Raw genomic sequence first — 13,633 nt, 5'->3', positions numbered from 1 at the left:
CCATAGCATGCTTCTACAGAGGTTTCTTCTTTCCTCTTCTGTGTGCAGTCCTTGAACACACCTGACGATGGAGAACAGGGAATAATGCAGGTACCTATTATGCAAAGCGACATTAAGGTCCTGTTTGCACATCATGTGAAGGAGAAACGTTTGTGTTTGAACCAAGGATTGTGATTTGATTTGTTCCACTCCAAACAAGCTCTGATCTGTAACCTAGGTTTGTTTTTGGTTTAATGATCGTGGTTGGTTTGAATAAAAGAAGCCAGAGTCCCCACTTTGGATGTAATGTCAGACTAGGCGCATAGTTCGTTTCTTTGGAACACTAGCAGGGAGGAACAAAGCGGCCCAGATCAACAGGGTTTACCGAAAATCCATTAACTATTGTGCACCATGACTTGTGAACTGGGCCGCTGTCTGATGACTTGAAAGAATCGCAGTTGCCGGGGTGTGGCTGGGGGCGGCGGTGAGTGGAGGCTGGGATACAAAATGAACGCTCTAGGCACAACCCATTTAGAAAACATTCTGCACAAGCTTTGCTGAAATTAATGGGAGCAGCACATAGGCGTATGAGGTGGATTGCGACCATTTATTTTTAAGACCGACAAGATAACTGTGAGCTCCTTTTGCTGGCATAGCAGCAGTAGTTATCTTTATCAGCATGTTGGAGTGCTGTATGGAGAGGCTAGACATGAATCAACAGAAATAGTAGTTAGCTCTGTGTGTCCTGGTTGCTGCCACTTCATTTTTAGCTGATTTATTTGATTTGAGCACATGCGATGTGCTGGATTACTTCCTTTTGCACCAGCACCTCTGAAATTCAGGCTTAGTGGGGAGATTTCTAGGAGCAACGCTGCCCAGGCTTGCTTTCTTCGCTCCAAATTTCATTGCCTTTCTCAGGGCAAGACAGGCTTATTAACATGACTTTAGTATGGCTCTTAATGCTCTATAAGAAAAAAGAAAAGAAAATAACGCCGCTGTAGTGGCTAGATGTGACTAACTGTTTTGATGTAGTCTTTTCAAAAGACTAGACCAGAACTTCCCTTTTTGAAATGTGTAAAGCAGTATAGACACAGCTTCTCAGATGGATCTAATTAGTCCTTCATAGGGGCTGGATGTCCGTTTGTTGCAGCTGAATTCTCATTTCACTCACCCATAACTAGAAACACCTCGCTTCAAACACATTTCTTCAAAGAAAGAAGGGTTTAGGGTTCCATGTTTTACTGCTTTTTGATGTCTGTTTCCCTTTAACAGAGAAGACCTTATGTTTATACAACTGTTGTTATTAAGGAAACATAGCTTTGTTCAGAAGAATTCATTTTGTATCCGTATTTGACTGTTTGTAAGAGTGGAAGATCTTGCTACTCTAGACTGTGCGGGTAAGCTCATACAATAAGCTCATTTACTAGAAAGACAAGTCTTCGTACAGTATCTGGATGAGAAGAAAGATTAAACAGCGCAGATTTTAGGGCTTATAAAACTTGAAGAAACAGTATTTTTAAACGTAATTTTAGTATCACTATTCATGAAAGGTGAGATTGCAACCCAGTAGGCAATATGAACATTTGAAACTATCTTGTGCCTAGTCTGATCTGATCTAATACTATAGCTGCAGATCTCTAGAGTTTCTAGCAGAAGTCTTTCCCACCCTGTCTCGTAGAAGTCACTGAGGATTGCACCTGGGACCTTCTGAATACTAAGCATGTTCTCTCATATGATGATCTGTAGCGCCCTTTCTCATCGTTCTAAGTTTTGTGTTGGTGGAGCTTTTAAGATCCAAAGTGTATGTGATGGTGGCAGACTGGTGGTGTTGAACATCGATCTACCTTGTTCGTGGGCAAAGGAAGGTGAGGTGGGGTGGAATGTAAATGAAAGGAGAAAAGAGAGGGTCCATGGCCTGGAGGTACTGAAACTTCCCACAGTACCATAGCATAGTTTGGCTTGAATGTCAGGATGTGCATCAAGATTTGTGTCCATTTTTATCCCAGGATTCCTTGGTTTCCCAGCAGAAGCTCGCCCGTTTTGCCACTACAGTGGTACCTCGGGTTAAGTACTTAATTCGTTCCGGAGGTCCGTTCTTAACCTGAAACTGTTCTTAACCTAAAGCACCACTTTAGCTACTCGGGCCTCCTGCTGCCGGCGGGGCCGCCGGAGCACAATTTGTGTTCTCATCCTGAAGCAAAGTTCTTAACCTGAGGTACTATTTCTGGGTTAGCAGAGTCTGTAACCTGAAGCGTACCAGAAGGTACCACTGTAATTGAAGTCTAATGCTTCTGGGTACTGAACGTAAGAAGAAGAAAAATCCTGAAAATTACAGAAAACCTGGTATTCCATAATATAATCTAATTTTTGGTATGACATTGTCCCTCCTTGTTTTTCATTAGGCACAGTGTAAAATAAAATGAAATGATTTTACAGGAGCATTTCTGAATTTCTCTTTTTAGTCTTTTTCAATACTAGAAACATCACTTTTCTTTGGGACATCAAAGCTCATTCTCTTAAAATAATATCCGCTTCATGAGTAGAACACCTTATGGTTCACACAAAGAACTGCAAAGCTAAAACACAGTCACATGTCCACACTTGGTTTTAAAAGAAGCCTTCCTTTAGCAGAAGCATTCTTCAACCTTGCTAACACATATAGCTAATGTGAGAGAACAGGAAATGGTTTCAGCAACCGCCTTCACTTGATAAATATAAAGGGGCATAAGGAGAGCCATTGGAAGAGCTCTACTGGATCCGATTAATGGTGCATCTAATCTTCAACATGACCTCATCAGCCAGATGTTTCCAGGAACACAATGAAGACACCCCCATTTTTTCCCCCCAGCAACCAGTAATTTTCAAGCATCTCTCTAATAATTTTATTCATGTTTTTGTACACAGCCCTGGACACTTCTGAGAAACATTTTAAATAAAATAAGAACGATGCATCAGTTTGAAAGGTTAACTAGTTCTTTAGGACTGAAGAGTTGGTCTTGCCTTCTTTCTGCCTCATCCAAGGAGAAAGAATGGCGCTTTGTGGATGTTAGAAGAGTTGTCAGTTTTCTGTTTTGGAGAAGAAAACAAACTTGAATCTTGTTAAGAGCAGAAGAAGAGCACTGCTAGATTATGCCAACGGCCCAACTAGACCAGGATCCTGTCCTCACAATAGCCAACAGGTTGCCCATGTGAAGCCTGTAAACAGGAGCTGAGTGCAACTGCACACTTTTTGCTTCTGATTCCTAGCAACCGGCGTTTAGAGGCATAGTGCTTCTGACAGTGGAGAGAGAACATAACCATCATGCCTAATAGCCACTGATTGCATATCTGATGGCCAGCTTTCTTGGAGTTCCAGGGTTTCTACTTCCACAGTGATTAATTGGATGAGTGATTGGATTAGTTTGGCTTATTAGTACCAGGGTCATTTCCCACCAAAAGACATTACAATTCATTCCTCGAGGAGTTCTGCTGCTTCCACAGCTTTAGGACAAGCAGTTCTCTGAAGATCTGCACATACATTCATTAGCACCATTGTCTTCTCTAATGCAGCCTTTGGTTAATGTGTTTTCCAAAAAGTAAAGACCACACTGGGCTGGAATCACTGGGGAAAGGAAATTGAACTTAGCATAGCGTTTTAATTCTGAAGGACTGTGGGTGGGGAAAGTCTTTCCATCTCACTCATACACACAGGGCATACACACAGAACAGACAGCAGCTACACACCTGAAGACACACACACATAAACCCACATGCCTGCCCCCTGCGCGCGCGCACACACACACACACACACGGGTTGCAGATAATGAACAAGGGAAGGGACAGCTATCCTGGTACTAGGATACAGGTTCTCACTCTTCCCATGCACAAATCATCACCTGGTGAGCCACGCAAGGGAGTGCTCTGTACCCTGATCTTGGTGCCGGGATGGGCAGAGAGGCTTCAACATTGTGGCCCACCCCAATGATAAAGATGATCTGATGAGTGGGCGCAAGCAGCGGTCTCTGTCCCAATCCTGTATGTGTCCCCCCCCCCGGAAGTTATTGCCAAGCACTGTGAAAGTGCTCCCACAGTGAGGAAGCAGCATTGAATAGTATTGGTAAAAATTTAAACTTGCCACTGCCAAATTGCCAAGGGGGTGGGGTCTTGAATAGGTCACAAAAATGTCTTGAAGGGCTAAATATGTCCCACAGGTCAGATACCCCAGACTTATACCATTGTTGTTTTTTTTTAATTATTTATACTTCTATTAAAGCTAGGGAGCTTTCTTCCAGGCTGTAATTGGGATGCCTTTTTGCCTTGTTACAAACTAATCTATTTACTCTGATTAATCATGTAAAAGATGTATCCTTATTTGATTTTTTATTATGTTCTGCCCGGCTGCATGTCACATACAGAGTGGCCAAGTTTCTTAGCTGCACAGAAGCTTAAGAAGGCACATTGATGAAAACGGGGCAAACTGTAAAGTGATTTATGTGAACTAATTATTGCAGTATTACAGCTTCCCTATATATAGTTATTCAGCAAATAGCAGTTGTGAGTTATTTCATGATAGCTTTGTATGTTCGCTGCTGATTGCACAGTAAAACTTGATTTTCTGTGAAACAAGTGAATGTATGTAGCCTAGCTATACCATACATGTAAAAGTCAGTCTGTGGTAACTGTGGAGTTTAAGAAGGGGGTCTGAACCCAGAAACCTGCTATTGCTGATATAAGCACAAACTCTCACCTGAGAAAAAGTTTTATGTTTTCACTTTTTAAGAGCAGCATATACTGTACCAAATTTGTGCTGCACCCATGGTCTTCTGCATCTTAGGCAATCTTTTTTAGGATTGTCAACCTTAGTGAAAATTGCAAGTGAGCATTGCTGATCAGATCTAGCACTCAAAGCAATTTCATCTGGCCCCAGCATATGTAGCAGAGTTTTCTTTAAAGTATGGTCAAATAAATTGCTTTTAATGTTATTTCTCTCTGGATTTTATATGTAATGGCCCAGCTGTTTCATAAATGTAAAGTCCTTAAATGCAGTGGGCGACATGTCTATTACAGAGTCTAACAATCCATGAGCAATTTGGTTGTGTGGCAGAAATGTTCTTTTAGCTCTCAGACTATTGTTGGAACAATAGAATAACTTCTAGAACGACAAGAGTTGTCCGCCCTTGATCTATATTGGTCTCAAATGTCATTTGGCAATGAGAAACTTGATCAGTTCTTCGTGAGCAAAATAAATGTTTCACTTTTTTCTACAAATCACCAGCAGTTCAGTGCAGTGTCCTGAGAGTTTTCCATTTAAAAAGAAGAAATAAGTAGTGAAAATAGAATACCCTTGACTTACCAGAGAGCATTACTATTACAAAGAAAATAATAATGAGTTGTCAGCAGCCAGTGTGATTGCATTTGCTGTTTTGGAGAAATATTAAATGAGAAGTATTACCTACAAACGAAGCATTTTAAGAGAGCTTCAGCTACATCAATGTAGAAACAAAACAAAAACAGGATATAGTTTGTAGATGGTTTCACCCTGTGATATACCCTGAATATTCATCATTATCCAGAAGCAGGTAGGAAGAGAGTAGTGAGTCAATAAAATATTGCTCTGAAACATTAAATATAACATTATAGCTGGCAATTCTTTATCGGGATGAATTGATAGCAAAAAAGTAACTAATAGGCTAGATCAAAAGAAGTGTCAGGAATTAATGTAGAGAAGAAGAAAGCAAAAGAGACAAATAATAGAGTAGGTGGTAAGTGGAGGATTAGCATAAGTATAAGGAGTAATTTTTTCTGGGTCAGATGAAAAGAAATAGAGAATAAGTGTTATACGAGGTGTAGGGAGTAGCTTCAGGATTAAAATGACACCTATTTAAGGGTCATACAAAATCCAGGAGATGGGCATGATTTGTGTTATCTATCATTATCCGTAGACCTTCTTAATAGTTCTACTGAAATAGTAGCACTAAAATTTGCCTAATGGGCTCTTAAAACATATTTCAGCACTGTTTGTTAGGAATGATTCAACTTCTTTTTTCTTGTGGTAACCCTGTAAAGTTTGCTATAATTTCTATTTAACCAATGGAGGCTTAAGAATCACATTGACCATTGTCACCAAGAGTATGTTTTTTGATGGCAGACATTTGAACTGGAGTGTCCTGTGTTCGTATTCTTCATTTTGTTTGCATAATGCTTTCTGTGTACTTGTTGTTTAGTTGTTTAGTAATTTAGTCCGACTCTTCGTGACCCCATGGACCAGAGCACGCCAGGCACTCCTGTCTTCCACTGCCTCCCACAGTTGGGTCAAACTCATGCTGGTAGCCTTGAGAACACTATCCAACCATCTCGTCCTCTGTCGTCCTCTTCTCCTTGTGCCCTCCATCTTTCCCAGCATCAGGGTCTTTTCCAGGGAGTCTTCTCTTCTCATGAGGTGGGCCAAAGTATTGGAGCCTCAGCTTCAGGATCTGTCCTTCCAGTGAGCACTCAGGGCTGATTTCCTTCAGAATGGAGAGGTTTGATCTTCTTGCAGTCTCAAGAGTCTCCTCCAGCACCATAATTCAAAAGCATCAATTCTTCGGCAGTTAGCCTTCTTTATAGTCCAGCTCTCACTTCCATACATCACTACTGGGATAACCATAGTTTTGTTAGCAATGTGATGTCTCTGCTTTTTAAGATGTTAGCAATGAGATGTCTCTGCTTTTTAAGATGCTGTCTAGGTTTATTATTGCTTCTGTGTACTTACTAGAATTAAATGCATTGTGCCTATTGACTCTGTTTGGTTGCATGTCTCCTTGGTGAGATAGTGGTGGTGGGGAATTCAAATTGAAAGTACATTAAAAGCAGAGGAATACTTCTCATTTAGTAACTAGCTTCATCTGGAAACATTAATCTCTAAGCAAAAAGCAGCGTTCAGTTTAGAGCTGTGACATATGGTTTAGAAAATGTAAAGTAGCAAAACCAAAGAAATGCAAGTGAGCAATTCCTGGGATCTGTTGCCAGAACAGTAGTCTTATTTTTGTGCTTCCGCATGATGCACTGAAAGGAACTGAGATTTTTGCAAAAGTGAGAGGGCACCATAAGCGTGAGAGGCCAAAAGTGAGAGGGCACCAGCCTAGAAACATGGAAATAAAGCAGATGTGCTTATTTTGAAGTTCTGGAAATGGGATCCTACAAAATTATTGCTACACTTTATATCAGAGAATTGTTCTGTGATAGGGATTGTCTGGAAGTGCTACATTTGCCACCGTCAGTTACTTGGGTAAATGAGTGGTATATAAGTATGAATATGACTGAGATCCAAAGAGCTTCTTGGGATATATAAAGGCTTCTAAAGTCTAGTGAAGTTTTTGACTTCTGGCAGTGAGTGTGGGAGGGATAGTGGGTAGGTACCCTTGGTTGAGAAAAATCAGAATAAAACCTCCTTGGGCTCATGGGCTGTCCCCTTCTTCAGCTACTCATCAACTTTAATCATTATTTAGACCTCTTAACGAGTCACTGCCAATGCCCGTGTTGGGAGCAGAAATTACTTTTGTTACTTGGCTACTTTTTCTATTTAATTTGCAGGATTTGTAGAATTTTAAATACATGGAACAGACTGTATCATTTCTTTCTGCACTATCCAAACAGTCTTTCCTACAATTGTTTCAGGGATTATGTTCCAAAAACTCTGGGTAGAGGCATGAAAAATTGACCCATCACCTCCCTACTTCCTATATGAAAGCTTTTTGAAATGAATATGAACAAGACATGAATGCAATAGTATTAACTTATTTCTTTGTCACTTAATTTTAATAGTGTATTTTGTGAACCTTCTCATTATCACTTTTAATAGTTGACCCGTATAATAGTCCCAAACCACAAGTTCCAATTTGCAATCGAGCGCCTGCAGTTTATTACCTGAAATTCCTAGTTGATGCCATGATGATTTTCTGAATTTCAGAGTTCTGTCAGTTCCAGGTTAAGGACTGATGTGTCAGTTGTTTCTTGCATAAACTATATTGAGGCTATAATCCTATGCGTACTTTTATTTTTAAGTAAAAATCTTCACCTTTATATACAGCCATGGGCAGAAACAGGAATGACTTAGCACGGGATGATTCAGCATCTTGCCTAAACCTTCTTGCAAACACTCCAGAAACTCAGATCCTTTTTCTTTCTCTAGGAGACGGTACAGACTGTGATACCTGTTTCTTGATGCCAGAATGGCTATCCCTTAAACATATGCCATGGGAACAAGTAGCTACTGCTGAGTTTCCAAGCTGTCAGCTGAATCCTTATTTATTCTGTCTTCTGCCTATGAAATGGTAACCAAGAATAGTTTACGGGAAGGAACAACAGGATATACAGGAAGAAAGTTCAGAAGTCACAATACAATCGACTTGTCAATCAGAACACCTACATTGCAGGAAACAGATCAAACCTGAAATTCCTCTTCTATATGTCACATGACTATTTTTTAACCTATCTGTACACATGCATGCTTTATTTATTCTAAAGGTCTGATCTGGGCTCTTTATAGCCATAGTTGGAGTGAACATTTCACAGCCAGGCACTACTACTGGGAAAGATTTGCTGTTTGCAATGGAAAATTCTAACTTAAGCAGAGAGCAAGCAACACACTTCTCCTTAGATCTTAATGGGTGAGAGCAGGAATATGAAATCTGTTGCTCTCCAGATGTTGCTAAATATAACTCCCACCATCCCGGCTGGGACTAATAGGAGTTGGAGTTCAGCAGCATCCTGGAAAGCCACAGGTTCCCCACCTATGGGTTCAGTACTTTTCACAGCACTAGACTGTGTTGTCAGACCCATGACAGACTGCTATGCATCAGGTTTGTAGCTAGCCTTGTGCCATGTTTGAAGCATTTTGCCTGAGTCTTCTTAATAACCGTTTTGCCCTGGCATCTAGTACATACTAAAGACTGAGCCACATGAGAGACCCTTGTGCCAGTTCAGCTTGATGCTTACTTTGGCAGTAAAAAGACCATTTCACAGTTCATAAAAGTAGCATTGACTTTGTTTTAGCACCTTGATGCAGAACCGTCTTCCCCTGTGTAAAGCATATCTCTTTCTCTGTCTCCCTCTCTCCCTCTTGCCTCCCCTCCCCTCTCTCTTTTTTTAGTAATACATTGTGTGTGGAATGTTTTGTAATGAATAGATGACCCTTAGTCAGCTTCTTTCATGTCTTCAACAATGAAAGATTAACTAGATTTTAGTCATTTGCCATTGATGTTTTGCCCTTTCATATCAGATAAAACCAGTCAGCAATGAATAGTTTTTATAAAATATTTTCCCCCACATTGATTCATGCTAGGTACTTTGATGTGTTTAACCTTCAATAGATTTAATTATATTAGTAGCAGATAAAGCGCTAATGTGGAAATATTTTCATAAGCTCTTTGGAACATTGAGTTTTCCTACTTACGTAAATGCAGAGGAAAAGGTGTGCACACCCTGGAAGTGTTTGGCACCAGAGTAGGATTACCTACTTCCTTTCCCATTAAGCAAATACAATTTCCTAATTGGGACCACGTTGATGATATGCCCATGATGACATTGCTTACTATGAAATTGCTGTTGGCACCTGTTTAAAGACCTTAAAAAATAGTCAGCCAAAAATATTCAAAATTCTTTCACTAACAAGACAATAGTCATCATGAACTTTGACACCCTTAATAAACCCTGCAGAATAGCATGCATCAGTTTGGATCCAGACTTCCCTCGTGTTGGTGGGAGAATTCCTGGAGCAGAGTTCCATGGAGGTGATGGGACACTCCTGCCAGCAGAAGGGGGAGAGGTAACATTTGCCAGTTTCCACTCCCCCCTGCAGTCCCCCTCACCACCTCCCACAGTGTTTCAGAAGGCTCCCAAACATTCAGAAAGGAGGACATTGGGCCTGCAGAGAGAGAGGGTAATTGTCATGGCTCAGCCAGAGGATTCCTTATCAGTAGATGGCTAAGCCCCCACTACTTAGCAGAGTCCAGGACCCAACTAGATCTGGGAATTCTTGGGACTCTCAGACAAGATGGCCAGGGGATCATCTGTGCAGCAGGAGAGCTCATCCTCAGAAGCTGAGGTGCAACAGGCCCTGGATCCATGTGAGCAATGGTGCCTTAAATGGCAGATAGAAACACGACCCCATAACATGATCATTTTAAACAGTCAGCAAGAAGAGCACGGGAAGAATTGTATCACTTGTCTTAAAATCAAGATGGCCAACTTAATTGTCAGACAAAGTAGTCTTGTCAACGTTGATGAGCTGTTCTAAATCTCTAATACATGTGCAGCTGATTGGAGTCCAAAGAACAGCTACAGTTTTGATTCAGCTAAATAAGAGACTATCCAGCTGAATCCAAAAGTAACAATAGGTATTACCCTTATTTGGACCAACAAAAACATCACAGAGTAAGCAAGCTGACTACTTCAGGGGTCTTCTTCGAACAGATGAACAAGACCATCTACATTTTTTGACTTTCAGGTGCACTTTGAATGTTTGTAGGTGAAATATTCATGTTTCGATTTCAATTCTGCTGAACAGATGATATTATTTCCCCTCTCTAACATTAGGAAATATTTGAGTTGTGCAGAACCGCTGCAGATATTTGCATGCATCTCTGTCACGTAAAGAAACTGCAATGATGACAATGTGAACGTCTGCTTTATGTATACTATCATAGTTATTGGCTGCCTATTCTTTACTTGCAAAAAGCTTTCAAAAAATTGAAAGCGATGCTGGTACGGTGTATAGTGTTATGTATATGAAAAAAGCACATTTGAAGCAGAAGTCTAGCAATTCATAACATCTTCTGGTTTCATTCATGGCAGGTAAAAGGCTGCCTTGATGACACTTGGAGCAAATGAGTTTCTCTCCTACAGTCATGTACTGAATAAAGCACTTGATCTAGTTTGGTAGAAAAGGGCAAGATCTATAAATAGGTAACCGAGCTTTCCTCAGGATATGTAATTCATGGACTGGGTCTCACTCTTGGGGTCTTTTTTTAGAAGTAAGTGCAAATATGAACAAAAGGAAAGTTTTCAAAAAAAAAAAAAAGAAAGAGAGAAAAAGAATGATCTTTTAATGAGATTGAAACCCCAGGTACTTGAACTTCCTTTTGAGGTTGTACCAATAATCGCTTTCAAGCTATTTAAAACTGACCTTACATTTATCTGCAAGAGAGAAATGCGTGACCTTTTTTCGTGAAAGTGGTACCATTTTTCTGTCAACAAATGAAAGCAAATAATGCATTTTGCCATTGTAGCTTGGTTTTATATCAATATTCCCTTCATATAAACTTTTATCATTTCCAGCTTGGCAGGCTCAACTTGCAGTCCTTTCTTCCCTTTTATTGCCTTTGCCATTCTATTCTAGTGTAACCCAGCATGTTACTGCTTCAGACTTTTTCTCTTTCCTAACTTCTAATGCACCATTTATACTTCTCCAGTAATGCAAATTGATGTCAGACGTACTGTAGTCAACATTATATGGAGAAGGACACTCCAAATGCATTCATGCATGCATGCATACATACATACATACATACATACATAGAACTGGAACTGGATTGGGTCACCTGCCTGGACCGTGGGCCATTTTAGAATCATAGAATTGTAGAGTTGGAAGAGACCTTGAGGGTCATCTAGTCCAATCCCCTGCAATGAAGGAATCTTAGCTAAAGCATTTATGACAGATGGCCATACAACCTCTGCTTAGAAACCTCCAAGAAAGGAGAGGCCACTACTTACTGAGGGAGTCTCTTCCACTGTCGAACAGCTGTCAAAAAGTTTTCCTGATGTTTAGTCGGAACCTTCTTGTTACTTGAAGTCATTGGTTTGTGTCCTACCCTCCAGAGCAGGAGAAAACAGGCTGGTTCCATCTTCCATGCGACAGCCCTTGAGATATTTGAAGATGGCTATCATATCTCCTCTCAGTCTCCTCTTTTCCAGGCTAAACATACCCAGCTCCTTCAACTGTTCCTCATAAGGCTTGGTTTCCAGACTCTTTTTCTTAAAAGGAAGATTTTGGTTTTATGATATTACCCTGAGATTCACTGCTTCACAGCTGGAATGCCTAATTCAATTACTGCTTCAAATAAATTTCATAAGCGCCTGCAGAAGCAGGTCAGTGGCTTAGTAGTCCAGCATCCTATGGCCAGCCAGATGCCTGTGGGAAGGCAGGACATGAGGACAACCACATACAACTGGTATTCAGAGGCATGATGCCTCTGACCGTGGAGGTAGAAAATAGCCATTGTGGCTAGTGGCTATTCCCCCAAGAATTTGTCTGATACCCAGGTGTCTTAGTATTTATATTTAGTATTTAAGATCACACTCTCAAGTAGCAAACTCAGTGCATCTATGCCAACAGAATCAGGAACACTGAGAAAGAAGCTGGCCCATGCAGATCTTGTATGAGGCCCAGGGTGGGAGTCTTGTTAGAATAAAGTTATAAACTGAAAAATAAAATTAAAAAAATCAGTCTGTCCCTGGTGGGGCCGCCTCACCAAGTTAGCCCTCCGGGACCTGGGGCAAGTGTACCTGGATGTCCCTTTGTCCCGCATAGGCCTGCAAGGAAGGGAGAGGTATTGGCGTATTCAGGTGAGCTCTTAAGTTTTATGAATCATTATCTATCTATCTATCTATCTATCTATCTATCATCTATATCTGATTATGATGCAGCCCATACAAAAAACAACAACCATTGTTCGTTGGATGAATAAAAAAAGATGAAACACTGTGGATGAGCAGAATACATTCTAGTAGGCCATTGATGGTCCACTAAGAAGTATTTGATAAGATCTAAAGCTTTGGACCCAGTTATTGAGGCTTCATTGGTAACATTAAGTAAATGGTCCAAAGTGCTTAATCCGGGTTTATCATTGTTGACTCCCCCCCCCCCATTTTTAATGATTATTTCACATTTGGAGGAGATTGTAGAAAGCGGATCAGGCCTAGCATAGCTTTTTCAAATATGTGATAAGAGATGGGAGGTGCTTAACTTTTAGGGAGAATCCCCCTATCATTAGGAGGAGATGAACTTCTCTGATTTCATTTTTATCATTCAGAATTTAAGGATAGGTGCTATGCCTACTAAATTTCCATAGCTGGAAAAATTGGTATACAAGGGAAAAGTATTGAAACTATTTCTGCCTTAAGTAATACCCCATACTATATCTTACAATGAATTTAATGATAAATTGAGATGCTGTCTTTCTTCATGAATGATAGTTCCCAGTTGGCACCCATGTTCCTGCCGTGAACTGCTTATGGAGCTGCAGCATTGAAGTTGGCAAATTTTTATTTCGTTAGTTTTGTCCAGTATGTGCTTTTCTTAATCTGAATTTTTTAAAATAAGTATTTCCAGATCATACAGGCTGGGGGAGGAAGTGGATGGATCCTGGTAAAAAAAATAAAGAAAAAGAGTCTTTTTGAGTTTTTGAGTTGAATCTTAGAAAACTAAATGGATTTTCCATTTTCTTTGAATTTATAGTGAAAGGAAATATTGCTGAAGTTTAACACTTGTACCCCGTGTTGTTTAAAATAACATCTTGTTCAAACACAAATCATAATTTCAATTGCTGTGATATTTTAATTCTGTGATCCTATATTTTTTGTATTTCCAGTAGTTAAAAATATGAGTTTCTTGGGTGGGTGAGGGGAGAATGGGGCA

General features: G+C 40.2%; 1 protein-coding gene across 1 annotated transcript in view; it reads left to right on the top strand.

Moving 5' to 3' along the window:
* Window positions 1-13,633, top strand: part of PCCA (propionyl-CoA carboxylase subunit alpha) — a 225,490-nt gene that overhangs the window by 142,436 nt on the left and 69,421 nt on the right. The window lies entirely within an intron of this gene.

Source organism: Podarcis vaucheri (assembly GCF_965113315.1).
Source record: "Podarcis vaucheri genome assembly, chromosome: 4".
NCBI lineage: Eukaryota > Metazoa > Chordata > Lepidosauria > Squamata > Lacertidae > Podarcis > Podarcis vaucheri.
This window is presented reverse-complemented; position numbering and strand designations above follow the sequence as displayed.